The sequence below is a fragment of the Mobula hypostoma genome, chromosome 11 (genome assembly GCF_963921235.1).
Source record: "Mobula hypostoma chromosome 11, sMobHyp1.1, whole genome shotgun sequence".
NCBI classification, from domain to species: Eukaryota; Metazoa; Chordata; class Chondrichthyes; order Myliobatiformes; family Myliobatidae; genus Mobula; species Mobula hypostoma.
The window spans coordinates 40624717-40639283 of NC_086107.1; the positions used below are offsets into that span (position 1 = coordinate 40624717).

Consider the following 14567-nt stretch of genomic DNA (forward strand, 5'->3'; position numbering starts at 1 on the left):
TGTTAATTTAAATATGTAGGTACATACACATATTTTTAGTGTTGTGCAGTCATACTTTCCTTCACTTTGGTTGTTTAATTTATGCTTGCTTGCATATCAGAGAATATGCCAATAATTGTTAGGTGGTAGGAAATTACCTTAAGTTAGTAAAGTATTATGCAAAGTGCACAGAGTCCTTGATCAGCCTTGGCTAGGTCAAGCTGTTCAGTCATTGTCAAGGTCGATTAGCTCTTCAAAATGTAAAAAAAAACAGAATATAGAAGAATAAATGCCTTGTGGTATCATCAATTTCCATAGTCACTATGTTTACTTAGACAAGAAGCAGCAAGTTACGGAGTTATAGCTACACCTGCTATGAAACTGAGTGGGAGGCACATGGCTGGTTTGTGCGTCAATCGTTTGAGAAATTTTACGAATGTATGCTGTACGTGCAGGAAATGAGGGAAGGGATGAGTACCCATGGCTGAAGCTTTCTATGGGGCATCGACAAAAATTGGTGAAGATCAAAAGATACATAGTAAGTTTTTTTAGCCTTCTGAGGAAGTAAAGGTTCTGGAGAACTTTCTTGGCTGTGGTTCAAATTTGTTGGACCAGGACAGGTGATATTAACTCTAGAAACTTGAGGTTCTCAACCCTCTTGACCTCAGCACTGTTAATGTAACCAGGAGCATGTAACCACTCCCCTCCTCCTGAAGTCAATGATCAGTTCTTTTGTTTTACTGATATTAGGGAAAGGGTGTTGTCATGACACCATGTTACTAAGCCCTCTATTTCTTTCCTGTACTCTAATTCATTGTTATTTAGGATACGGCCCACTACAGTAGCATCATCTGCAAACTTGTAGATGGAGCTAGAGCTGAATCTGACCACACAGTCATGTGTGCATAGGGAGGATTGAGGACTCAGCCTTGTCGAGCATAATTCTTTAGTGGTGAGAATAATTGTGGCAGAGGTGTTCCTGCCTATCCCTACTGATTGCAGTGTATTGGTCTGGAAGACAAGGATCCAGTAGCACAGGGAGTTGTTGAGTCCCAGATCTCGCAGTTTGGAGTTGCCTTTGTTTGGAATTATGATATTGAAGGCAGAGCTGTAGTCAATAACTAATAGTCTAACATAGATCCCTTTGCTGTCCAGACACTCTAGAGAGGAGTGTAGCACCAGGGAGCAGGTGTCAGATGTTTTGGCAGCAGGTGAATTTCAGTTGGTTGACGTTGTTTGGGAAGTTACTAAGTGGATTGAGAACTCTAACAGCTTGGAGTATTGTGGAATTTGGGAAGGATGTGGAAACTTTGGAGAAGATAGACGCTCCCTGGATTAGAGGATGCAAACTAGTAGGAGAGGGCTAGACAAACTTGAGTTGTTTTCTCTTGAACATTGGAGGTTGAGGGGAAATCTGATAAAGGTTTATAAAACTATGATGGGCGTAGATAGGATAGACAGTCAGGATCCTTTTCTCGGGGTAGAAATGTCAAATACCAGAGGACATGTATTGAAGGTGAAAGAGAGAAAGTTTAAGAAATATGAGCAGGGCAAGTCGTTTTACAGAGTGTAGTAGGTCCCTGGACATGGCCGCTGGGATAGTGGTTGAAACAGACGCAACAATGGCATTTAGAAGGTTTTTAAAATAGACACATGATTATGTAGCGAATAGAGGGATGTGGAACGTGCAGATTTAATTTGCCATTGCTTATGGCACAGACACCTTAGGCTGAAAGGCCTGTTTCTGTGCTGTACTGTTCTTTGTTCTGTTTAACAAGGCTCAATACATGGAAAATAGTAAAAACAGCTGAAGTTCACATTAATTCACAGATTCTACTTCGATTGCCTTAGTGAAGTGCCTGCACCCCGTGGAAAAGAAGGTATAACTGACAACAACTTCAGGAATATCCATGTGTAATTTCATGAAAGTGTAATCCAGAGTTGCTATCAGTTTTCCTTTATCACATGGCTGAGCGCTAAAAGCCTCAATATTACTCTCAATGAATACTCTCGGCCAGTGTTTCGTTTCAGCACAGGAGTATGTGATTTATACTCGATGTTTAGCGTTGGTGTGCAAATTGTTAATGTGTCAATATTCAGAATGTTTTGCAGTGTAACTGTTATTTACTGGTTACATAAAAGCAATGTGAGCAAATTTTCAGGCTGACATTTTAGGTGGGAAATTATGCTTTTTATTTAAGTTAGGAGGTGGAATTTTCTTGGAATTCTAATTTTGTGTGCATTTGAAAATGTGTTTGTTATCCACTTTATCCTCTCGTAGTTTGATGGCTTTATTATTGGTAATGAATAACAATGACTCTCTTAAGACACCCCTAATGCTTAGAGGAAAATGGTTTCTGATTTAGATAGCTAAAATATAGTGGAAATCAATTCAGCATAACTGCTGAGCATCTTAGCAATCAGTTCTGAGAGCTTTACTTGAAAGCTTACTTCAGAAAGCTGAATGGAGAAAACTGGCTGAAGATTGCTCATGCCTTTCAGCTGTAATAAAAATGCATGAGACAACAGGAGCTTCTTTGAATCTCACATGTAATTTCACACAACATTATTCACATCATCAAGAATTGTTCACAAATCATGAAGCGGATTATAACGGTTGTGAGAGGTAGAATATATCAAAAACTATGCAGGCATTCATAACAGCTAATCTGCCAAACACAAAAGTACTTTCTGCTCTCAGCGATCGTAAGCACCATGTAAGGAGTAATAGAAATTGATCATTTTTGTATATACAAGAGTGTACATGGTGTATTTACTCTGTCTCTTCAATTGTACTGTATGTAGTCCTGTGTAACCGATAAGGGTTATAAATGTCTTCCAATCTCAGTACTATTTGGCATATAACCTAAACAAGTGAGAGAATGAGTGCCATATTCTACTGCCAAAGTATGGACTCACTACAAATAAATGGGCCTCTTGCATCTACCATAAATTTAGGAAGAATGTGGGTATCATAAGATGGTGCTGAATAATAGTTAGATTCATGACTTTAGTAGCTATAAATGGCATCATACTTGATTTGTGATATGGATGCTTCTGTAACGATAGTATGAAACTCCCCATTCAGATTAATTTATTTAACATGTACATCGAAACCACTGTTCCCTCCAGGGTGTGCAACCGTGCAGTAACTGAAATGCTCCCAAACACATAGTCTTTGTTGATTCAACAATGGAATTTGATGCAGCTAGAAAAAGTTTATGAAACATGAAAGATTTTCTTTGTTGTACTGTATTTCATCCCCTTTAATTAATAAACAAAATCAAATGTGACACAGCATGCCCACAATGTTTAGCAGAGCAACAACGTCAGCAGAAAAATTGCAACAGAACAACAAAGGAAAATCAAGTCCCTTTCTTCTCTCCTACTGCTCCCCCCCCCCCGCAACACACACACACTCGTCCAGCACTAGGCCTCCAGCCTCCAGTGGACTCACAGACATCGGGCCTCCAACTTCCCCAGTGGCCTTGCAGACCCAGGGTTTCAACTAGCAGGCCTCGACTTTCAATTGCCTTTCGGGAATTGATCTTTGGTATTGACCTCGGGAATTACCAATGATGGGAACACGAACTCTGAACTTGCCGACTCATGTACCTACGAAATCACTGGCTCTTGTGCCTCCAGCTTGCATAGATCTCTGGTCCTGGAACTTGCCCACTTGAGGCAATGCTTCTCACTATTATTGAAAGACGTTGAAAATTCTGAGTGACCATTGGATGCAGACAGAACCAGTCCATGTCAAAAAGGTCTAGTAAATTGTTATACAATTCATCACAGGTTCTGCATGTGTTCGTTCTTCCTGAAAGGTGAACAAAGAAATTTGTAGGCAGGGTGAATTCAATAATAAACATTCATGCTGTTAATTCATTCCTGAACATTGTTTTCTGACACAATTTTCATTGTTTTTGCTTAGTTGTGGGGAAGACCCAGATTGAAGTTGGTGTAGCTGACTGGACATTGATGAAAACTTGCCACCAGTAGGAAACAATGGCCTTGAGTAGTCAAGAGAGGTAGCATCATCAGATATGTAGGAAATGAAATATTACAGGAAAATAATTTGTAACTCAACATATATTTTTCACTGATCCAGCATTAATGGCCAAATGCTTTGCTGCAGTCAGCCATGGTAGCTCATTACCTGAAAATGAATATAAATAGAACATTCCATTTGAAATCAACTGGGATATGTTTGAAGGTTAAAATAAGTAAAGTCAAGTGAAGTTATCAAATAATTAGATTCCTTTACAACCTCTTCTGTTCCAATAAGAACAGTTCCAGCTTTTTCAGTCTGTCTACATAACCATAATTCAACACCATAATTCCCTCCAGGCTTGACAAGAAGCTGAGAGACCTTGGCCTTCACCCTGCCTTGTGCAGCTGAATCCTGGACTTCATGTCAGATTGCTGGAAGGTGGTAAGAGTGGGGTCCCTCACCTCTGCTCTTCTGACCCTCAAACACAGGACTGTGTCCTAAGCCCCCTCCTTTACTCTCTGTACACCCATGACTGTGTTGTCACCCACAGCTCCAATATGCTAATTAAATTTGCTGACGATACTACACTGATTGGCCTAATCTCAAATAAAGTAACGAGGCAGCCTACAGAGAAGAAGTCATCACCTTCACACAGTGGTGTCAAGAAAACAACCTCTCCCTCAATGTCGCAAAAACAAAGGAGCTGGTTGTGGACTACAGGAAGAATGGAGACAGGCTAACCCCTATTGACATCAATGGATCTGGGGTTGAGAGGATGAATAGCTTTAAGTTCCTCGGCATACACATCACTGAGGATCTCACATGGTCTGTACATACCAGCTGTGTGGTGAAAAAGGCACAACAGCGCCTCTTTCACCTCAGATGGTTAAAGAAGTTTGGCATAAGTCCCCAAATCCTAAGAACTTTCTACAGGGGCACAATTAAGAGCATCCTGACTGGCTGCATCACTGCCTGGTATGGGAACTGTACCTCCTTCAATCGCAGGACTCTGCAAAGAGTGGTGCGGACAGCCCAGCGTATCAGTAGATATGAACTTCCCACTATTCAGGAGATTTACAGAGACAAGTGTGTAAAAAATGCCCAAAGGATCATTGGGGACCCAAGCTACCCCAACCACAAACTGTTCCAGCTGTTGCCATCCAGGAAACTGTACTAAAGCATTAAAGCCAGGACCAACAGGCTCCAGGCTCGGGACAGCTTCTTCCACCAGGCTACAGACTAATTAATTTATGCTGATACAATTGTATTTCTATGCCATATTGCCTGTCCTGTTGTACATACCAGTTATTAGAAATTTCTATAAATTGCTCTATTGCAATTTAGACGAAGATGTAACATGAAGAGTTTTATTCCTCATGTATATAAGAAATAAAGTCAACTCATTTAATTCAGATCTCTCAAGTCTGTAATCATTTTAATAAATCTCTTTTGCACCTTCTCTGGACACTTCATGATTTCTTTTAGTGTGGCATTCACATTTCTAAATTTTCCAGAATCTGTCTTGACAAAAAAAAACAATGCTGCTTCTTTGTTCTTATGCTGTGTGGAAAATTGAAACAAACCAGATGTAAGAGGATTTTCCTAAAGTGGAAGTAAGTAGATACTTGACAAACAGAAGTTTCATTAAATACCTCAAGTAGCAAAGAATGTAAAGTTCAAGTTAAAATCAAGTCAACCATGATTTGAAGGGTTGGGTAAACTACCTCTGCTCCTTATTCATATTTTTTGTTTGACTTGACCAATTTATGCCCATCTTTGCCAGCTGTTCTTAATTATTGTGTTAATTGAAATATGTAGGTACATAAGCATATTCTTAGTGTTGTACAGTCCTACTTTTCTTCACTTTGGTTGTTTAATTTATGCTTGCTAGTGTAATGCTCTAGTTCATATTTTTACTGTTATACTGTATGTATTTTACTTGGCAGTTCTGTAAGCGCTGTCTGTTCTGTTTTCAGCTTGTTTGGGTTATTGTTGAAGATAAGGGATGAGGAGAAATGTGTGCCATCCAGTTAGGATGGTAGAACTGAGGGAGGTTTCTCTGGTGAGGGACACTAAGGTTGGGCTTGGGGTTTTTGTTCGGCAGGAGATGAAGTGAGAAAACACTGGGGAGAACTGGTTGTAGGATACAACCTGGTGGGAGACCCGTTTGTTCGAGATGGATTGTGAGTGATGTTCAGAAGGTGGTGTGTGCTTTCATGTTGACTGAGGGCCCAGCACGTGAGTGACAAAGAAGCTCAAGATGATCTCCAACTTGTGCACATTTGACTGTTTAATTTTCCTTTTTGTTTCTTTACTAACCCTTTAGTTAAGTTAAGACTCATAAATATGATTCCTTTAATCATATGCAGTGTGACTGTCTGTTATTTTGTGGCACTAATTTGTAACAGGGTAGCAAATTATACAACATCCACACAAACTGGGGTTTGGGGTGGGAGATCCGTCTCAATCTCACGTGTTTGTTGGGACCGGAGAGGGTCTTCCCTAGACTTACACAGTCAAGGAAACCAGGGGTTTCACCTGTACAGTATATCGGAGAACATGCCAATAATTGTTAGAAGGTAGGGAATTACCTTAAGTTAGTAAAGTATTATGCAAAGTACACAGAGTCCTTGATCAGCTTTGGCCAGGTCAAGCTGTTCAGTCATTGTCAAAGTCAATGAGCTCTTCAAAATGTAAAAAGCAGAATATATTGGAATAAATGCTTTGTGGTATCATCAATTTCCATAGTCACTATGTTTACTTAGACAAGAAGCAGCAAGTTATGTAGTTATAGCTACACCTGCTATGAAACTGAGTGGGAGGTACATGGCTGGTTTGTGCGTCAATCGTTTGAGAAATTTTACGAATGTATGCTGTACGTGCAGGAAATGAGGGAAGGGATGAGTACCCATGGCTGAAGCTCCAGTTACAAGGCACTTGCCTTGTGCATGTGACACCCTCTAACTGCAAAACAGAGATGCTGGATATAATTGCTTTAATAAGATTATACCAAACTCCAAAATAGACAGAAACATTTTAGAGAAAAAAATCTCACTGGGAAAAGAGAAGAATAAGAGAAAGAAAAATAGGAAAGACTCAGGACATAACTAATAAAGGGTTCAAAAGTCCACGCGGGTGTGCAGAGCCTTCTGTAAGTGTCAAGATAGTTATATGTCTGCAACCTGCTTCTTGTTTCCTGTAGCTACTTATCTACTGCAACTTATAGGCACATTGGTTCAAATGTTCAACCCTAAAAGAGTCAAATCCTAAATCAATTGTAAATCTTAAAAGCTCAGATTCGAGGACTGAGAAATAACTGTACACTATATTGAACAATTTCAGAGAAAAGAAACTATGATTTAAGGGAGATAGAAAGGAACGATGTAAAGTAAAACTTCCAATATACTGTACTCCACTTAATATTTGACTTTATCAAAATAATAACAACAAAAAATTGTAAATTAAATCAAAGGTGATCAAATTTGAATAAATAGATCCTTACACATTCAAAATTTTCTACATATTTTCTGAGCAAACTCTTCTCACTGAGTATGTGTGCATAAGACACTTAATAATTTGTTAGAAACAATTGTATCAATCTATTAACACTAGTTTTCATTAATACGATAACTAGTATTATGCCCAGCTTAACTCCAATGATGTAATCTCCAGAAGAGCTTTGATCCTACAAATCTATGAATAAAATATTCATAATTATTTAAGATAAATTGTTTTCCGTGTTACATTAATTCCTGCACTACCATTCACAATACTAATAGAATGCAGAAGGACCTACCACCTGAAGCATTAGGTAGTAGCACTAGCTCTGTGATAGTGTGGAAGGCTAACTAGAAAGTTGTGAATTCAAACAAAAACAATTAATTTCGCATTTCAATGGTGATGGAATAACACTGTTATTAGTACCTAAGCTAAAACATGGCCTCATTTCTTGCCATTCATAATAAGCACAAAATGAATTTCCATTGCATTACATCAGGGCTGAAAAGATAGCAAAACTTTCATATTTTGAACACTAAAAGAGAAAATAGAGGAAGTATTCTACAGGACAACATATATCATTGCTATCATGCAGGTTCCACCCTTGAAGTGGTAACTCATTTATTACCTCTGCAGATGCTGGCTAAGTTGCAGTGTTTCCAACATTTTCTGCTATAACTTTGTAGAGTTTTTTTTTGCTCATCCATTTGGTGAAGCTCAAGGGACAATCAAGGAGAAAACTAAACAGATGTGTTTTTTTAATGATCAGAACAATTACAAATTGATAAGTAACTTGTTTCAATCAAGATGTATTCAGCTGTTAACAAATCTTAAAACTAAGACATTATACATTACATTCTGGTAAATTAAATCAGTCAAGCAGTTAGACTGCTGATGAAGACTTTATAAGTTATCAGAAATGAAGATAATGTGCATTTATTTATTTCATTCATGGGCTCTGGTGTTACTGACAAGACCAACATTTAGAGCCTAACCTGAAGTGACTGAGCAAGTGGTGACACCTCTTCAACACTTGCAGTACTTGCAGTGAAGATACAGATGCCAGGTTGTTTGAAGAGAGTAGGATGTTGAGCCTACAACAATGAACAATGCAACAGAATATGATGAACTTACTGGTCACAAACAAGAGAAAATCTGCAGATGCTGGAAATTCGAGCAATACACACAAAATGCTGGAGAAACTCAGCAGGCCAGGCAGCATCTATGGGTCCTGCCAAAGGGTCTCAACCCGAAACGTTGACTGTACTTTTTCCTATAGATGCTGCCTGGCCTGCTGAGTTCCTCCAGCATTTTGTGTGTGTAAATTTACAAGTCCATTTGTTTGTGACTTGGAAGGGGATTTCATTGGGGGTGAAGAAGATGACAATAAGCTCACATAAGTTAAACCCAATAAGCTTAATCTATTCAGCAAGTAGCATTGCCTGTTTACCTTTAACTGCACTGGAATTTAGTTACTGATTGCTCTGCTCAAAAATAACTGATTGCTTTGCACTGGTTAGAATAAATTGCAAGCCAATAACACATTTGCGAGGCTTAGAAGCTTACATACTAAAATATTGGTAGTCAAATTTCATGGCAGTGTTGCTGTATTTCATATTTCTCTATGGCATAAAAGGAATCCATTTAGCCAATGCCAGCTCTCAGAACAATGCATTCTATTCCACACCCAGTTTTCCCTCTTTTCATCAACTCCCCCCAGATTCTCCCATCCACACAGAGGGGAATTCACAGGAAACAATTAATGCACCAATTTGTGTACTTTCGAGATGTGAACGGAAGATGGAGCATCTAGGGGAAATCACAGTCATCCCAGAAAGATTGAGCAGCTCCACTCAGGCAGCAGTGGAAGTCAGGATTAAACCCAGGTTACTGATCCAATTGCTGCACCACTGTGTCATGCTTTAGTACAGTACTCTCAAAGTCAATTCAAACTTAAAATAATAAATTGTTATTTTGATATTCACATTTACCTCTTGTATTAAGATTACTAAAATTATTAATTTATATTTAAGAATAGAAATGTCCTAGGCTGAGGAAAGTTATTCAATATATTGAATCCCTGGCTGCCAATTCCCCACACTTCCTCTTCCCAGTTTCTGATTCATTGGAATATATTGAAAACTAATTAATCAAAGGCAACAGCACGTCAGGAAAATGGGATGGAGAAAATGTATAATTTTACTATACTCCTGTGTAATCAGATTTGCATATTATGCTAATTGTTATGCTTTGTTAATTTTAACAATTGTATTGAAAGTTACACAAGGGCACAATAGCACATGTAAGTAGGAGCAGGTGACGTTGAAGTTTTCCCCACCATTTAATGTGATCATGAGTGATCTGTACCTGCATGAGCTCCTCTTCTATTTCCCCATAACCCTCAATTCCTTCATTATTCAAATATTTACCTATCTCCTCCTTAAGTGTATCTAATGATTTTTTTCCCCCATCACCAACTGGGGCAAAAAATTCTAGAGATTTACTATCCTGTGACAGAAGAAATTTCTCTGCACTTCAGTTTTAAATCATTGGCTCCTTATTTTGTATCTATTTTCCTCTTGTTTGTGACTTCTCCACTAGTAAAAATGTCCCAAGCTCCTTTAGGTTCTTATATGTTTAAAGTGGGAAACCCCTCATTATTCTAAACTCCGGGGAATATAGATCCAGCCTCACTTGATAGGTCAACCTCCTCATCCCAGGAACTAGCCTGGTGAATCTCTTTTGGACAGCCTCTAATGCTGCAATGGTCATCTTTTGGTTAAAAAGACCCAAGTATGCAGAGTATTCTAGGTGTTCATTACCTCACCAACACACTTTATAACTATAACACCCTATCCTTAACCTTCAAATCCATTGCAAATAAAAGCTAAAATACTTGTTGTCCTGCCTGCTAATCTTTTGTGGTTCACACACTAGAACATCAAGATCTTTTTGAATTCATTCTTTTGTAGTCTCTCTCCATTTAGATAATAATCTGCTGTTTGATTCCTCTTACCAAACTACAGTACATGACTGCAAAAATCCTGAATTTAAACTCAATTGCTATATTTTCATCTTATCAATCTACTAAAGCCACCCCCACGGGGCTTGTATGGAAACTTGGCTTGTTGCCGGCCCCGCTAACAGCCATGGGACACAGTAGTGGGAAGGCCACCTTTCATAAACCATATACCTGTATGTCTACGGTCGATATGATTTGGGGGTTCAGCCAAACAGGAATGTTGTGATGTTCCGATTAAAGAAACCTCAATTTGAGTTAATGCTGTGTAAATACCGCTCATACACCATTGCCGGTTGGCACGAAATAACAGATCATACACCCATAAATTTATAAAGAAAGTGTATTTACAAATTTTAGCTTTATCAAAGAGTTATAGGTAAAAGAGAGGGGAAAAAAGTAAAAAGGCCCATTACAGTTAAACCAGTCTAAATGTGCACATAGTTGGAGCTCATCTTCAAGTTGTCTTTTACACATGCTCTGGACCCACATCTTGCGTGAAAGCACACACCACATCCCAAAAGTCACTTGAATTCCATCTCAGACAAATGGACTCTCTCTCTGGGGTATTGGCCCTTCCTTCTTGGAGCCATTCATCTGCACAAAGCACCTTGTGCAGTGGGGACACTCTTCCCACAGAATCCTCAGCCATGTTCCCTCCTGTCCTCTCTGCAGCTCCCACTAAAAAGACCACAAAACCCACCAGTGTCTGTCATAAATCCCTTTCTGCCCAGCTTTCTCTAGAACCTTCTCCCAATTCCACCATCCTGGTTGGCTGACACAACGTTCCTAAGTTGAACATCAGAGGCCCTCATCTTCACCTGAAACCCAAACATACCATCAGCGGGACAAACTACTTGTACAGAAAGCCACTAAATGAAGTACCCTACAGAATTAGCAGTAAACATCTTCAAAAGTAGTCATGTTCTCATGACTTTGAAATTTATCAAACCATTATTAGTAACACAGTATTCAAAGGAATTTTGTGATTTGAGAACCTCCAACCCATTTGTAAACGGTAGTAACATATCTCACTGTTGGGATAGATGCAACACTCTGTTTCCCCGGTGCATCATATGCCAGCCTATCTGGGGGGTTTCCTGACTCTCTGAGAAGTTCTTATCTCATCTTCAGCTTTTTCAGCCTCAGGCACTCCTTGTGACCTTTCATACTAGAGGAGGCCTTCCCCTGACTATCACGCCTATCTTCCAGTGGCTCAAGTCCCCCACTCATGACTGAACTTAGCTTCCTTCAGTTTAAGCAGGTGCTGCTGAACATCTTCAACCTCCACTGGTGCTTATTGGCGAGACCTCCCTCAGAAAGGGGTGTCCTTGGTCGATCGGATAGTGTGGCAAGTACTCTTGGAGCAACCAACATCAGACTTGTCAGTAGAAAAGGCATCTTTGCATTCCAACATCTTCTCAGTTCGTCTTCTTTTTCATTTCTGGGACATCAGTGAGTCACCAAAGTTGCATGGCTTTGATGTCAACTTCTTCAATTGAGGAGATTGTTTCTCTTCCCGTTTCGCCAGGAAAGCTAGACACTACCATCATGGGAAAAAGAGAGGCAGTCGGCATCCCATGTTGGAGGGTAGCCTCTCCCCCTGAGGTGTTCTTGATAATGACTGTCATCCTGTTTGTGTAGACAGCTGAAGATCTCTGCTGTTCAGGTCTCACAAGTATTCCTGCAAGTAAGCATAACTCTTCTTCCGGATCATCAGAGCATCCACGTGGATGGCCAAGGCATTGCGCATTCTGGCAAATTTTGGGGGTTCCTATCATTCTAGCTACTCCTCCAGGGTGTACAACAACAGGTTTAGACTGGGTATACCATACATTATGTCATTTCTGCTCATCATCCTGCTTAGGAGGAACTTGCACCTTATCAGAAGCAGCTCTGAACACAGGGTAAATGGACAAGGTTTTCAAAAAGTTCTCTCCATTTTTCTCCTTGCATGTTCCCATGAGTTTTCTCACAATGGCATTATTTGTCTTCACAAGAATGAAAGCTCCACCCTTTGTAACTAGATCCAGGCAGACCAACACTGGTGTGTTAATAGTCTCAGTTACTCCAACATCTGCTTCCGAAAACTCCAGTTTCAATGACAAGTAACTATTGTATGTATACTCATCAGTACTAAGCCCCCGAATCTCAAGGGCACTGAGTGTCGTCAATTGTAAATGCATCAAATACCTGTTGTATAAAGCAAAGTAATTTGAGATCCTGTGTCAAGTATGGCTCTAGTTTAAACACCTTCAATTTGTATGGATATGTCAGAGCTTGGTCTCACTGAACCTTCAGGAATAGTGTTTAGCACTTTAGTATTTCCCTTGATACACTGATTGGAAAGCACCCTCTCCAAACTGCCTGCCCATTCCTTTACTGGGTCCCTCTATAGCTTTATCTCTTTTCTTCTCTGTTCGGTTAAGCTCTGACTTACTTTTCAAAGACTTTCTTATCCCTCACAGTCTCGCTTGAAATGGCCACCTTCTCCACAGTTGTAACAGAAAATACCTGTTGCCTCTCTAGTTAAGAGTCCTTTCTCAGCAGCAGTATACTGCATTGCAAATCCTTCAGATAGGTCAGGTTTCCCAACGGACCTATCACATTTAGCTGAAGCATTTGTAGACATCCATTGAATCAGCTCAGCTCAAAGGTTTTCCACCTCATTCCTCAAAAGCGTTATCTCCGTGCCATCAGGGGTCACTTTAGCAGCAGAGGCTTACCACTGACAACACTACTTGACTTTTGGAAATGTCCTGCTTCTCAATCATGCTTTCCTACTCTCTAACTCCTCTGATTAACTTGGTAAAAGACGGAGGAGGGTGCACCTTGCATGTCATTCAAATACGTAGAGCAATCGTGTCACGTGACAGCATGCCCTTCAGAACTTGCTCCATCCTCAAGCAATTTCTCTCAGACAGCTGAATGCCCCCTTTGTGGCACAAACAGTGCAGCAGCTTCTCCAACCTGAAAATGTAGTCAGACAGCTTCTCTCCTTCTTCCTGGAATGTGTATCTAAGCTTCATCCTAAGATTGGCAGCACTTTTAGCAGTGTCAAAAGCATCTTCCAGAGCTTGCAGGTAATTAGCTATTGTGGCTAATGGATTTTTTGTCTTTAGGAACCACCATATTAGCTGCTGGGCCCTTTAAGCTTTCTACCAGCCTCTGTTTTTTCATATTATCTGAGCACTGCCATTCATCCAGTAACTGAGGTGTCTGCTCAGCCCAAGCCTCATATTCTTCTTCCCATTGGGTGTGGGCTTGACCCCAGAGAACACTCCCAGTCTACAATAACTTTGGCTCTCCGCATTTATTAACCAGCGATGTAATAGCCAAAACCAGCTCAGAATTTAAATCAATCACTGAAGGACCCACTTCACGTCAGACAATTCTTTTTGCTCACTTGGCAGCAACAAACACAACTTGACTTCAAAGTCTTTGTCATTAGCTACATGCCCACCTTCTCTAAAAGTGTGGGACTGCCCATGGTTCCGTCTCTCCAGGGTCTCCCAACCTATCAGGCAGTGTGACATCAGTCACATCACGGCTAGTCTGGATGAATATGACATCCTCACCAGCCAATTGCTCAGAACACTGTTCAGTCAGGCCAGGCAGCATCTCTAGGAAAAGGTGCAGTCGACGTTTCAGGCCGAGACCCTTCGTCAGGACTAAAGAAGGGTCTCGGCCTGAAACGTCGACTGCACCTCTTCCTAGAGATGCTGCCTGGCCTGCTGTGTTCACCAGCAACTTTTATGTGTGTTGCTTGAATTTCCAGCATCTGCAGAATTCCTGTTGTTTACTGTTCAATCAGCGTAACTTTCCCCAAAACCTTTATAAAATGTAGCAGTCTGCTCACTTAACACCCATTCATTGGAAGTTCGGACATCCACTCCGCTTAAAACACAAGCATTATTTGTGGATAATCTCTTCGAATTACTCCAACCCTTTGTTGTAAACAAAATACTTCTTATAATGATGATTAGTGAGGCACAGAGAGATCTGTATTTACTGACAAGTACCTTTATTGTACTAGTATTAACAAGTATGTGAATTCATACACTAGATGTCTTGTGT

General features: G+C 40.1%; 1 protein-coding gene across 1 annotated transcript in view; it reads left to right on the forward strand.

Moving 5' to 3' along the window:
* Positions 1 to 442: 442 nt before the first annotated feature.
* Positions 443 to 14567, forward strand: part of stk33 (serine/threonine kinase 33) — a 247047-nt gene continuing 232922 nt past the window's right edge. Inside the window, exon 1 of the mRNA XM_063061885.1 lies at positions 443 to 517. The gene's annotated coding sequence lies outside the window, so the exon portion shown is untranslated. The remainder of the gene's footprint in view (positions 518 to 14567) is intronic.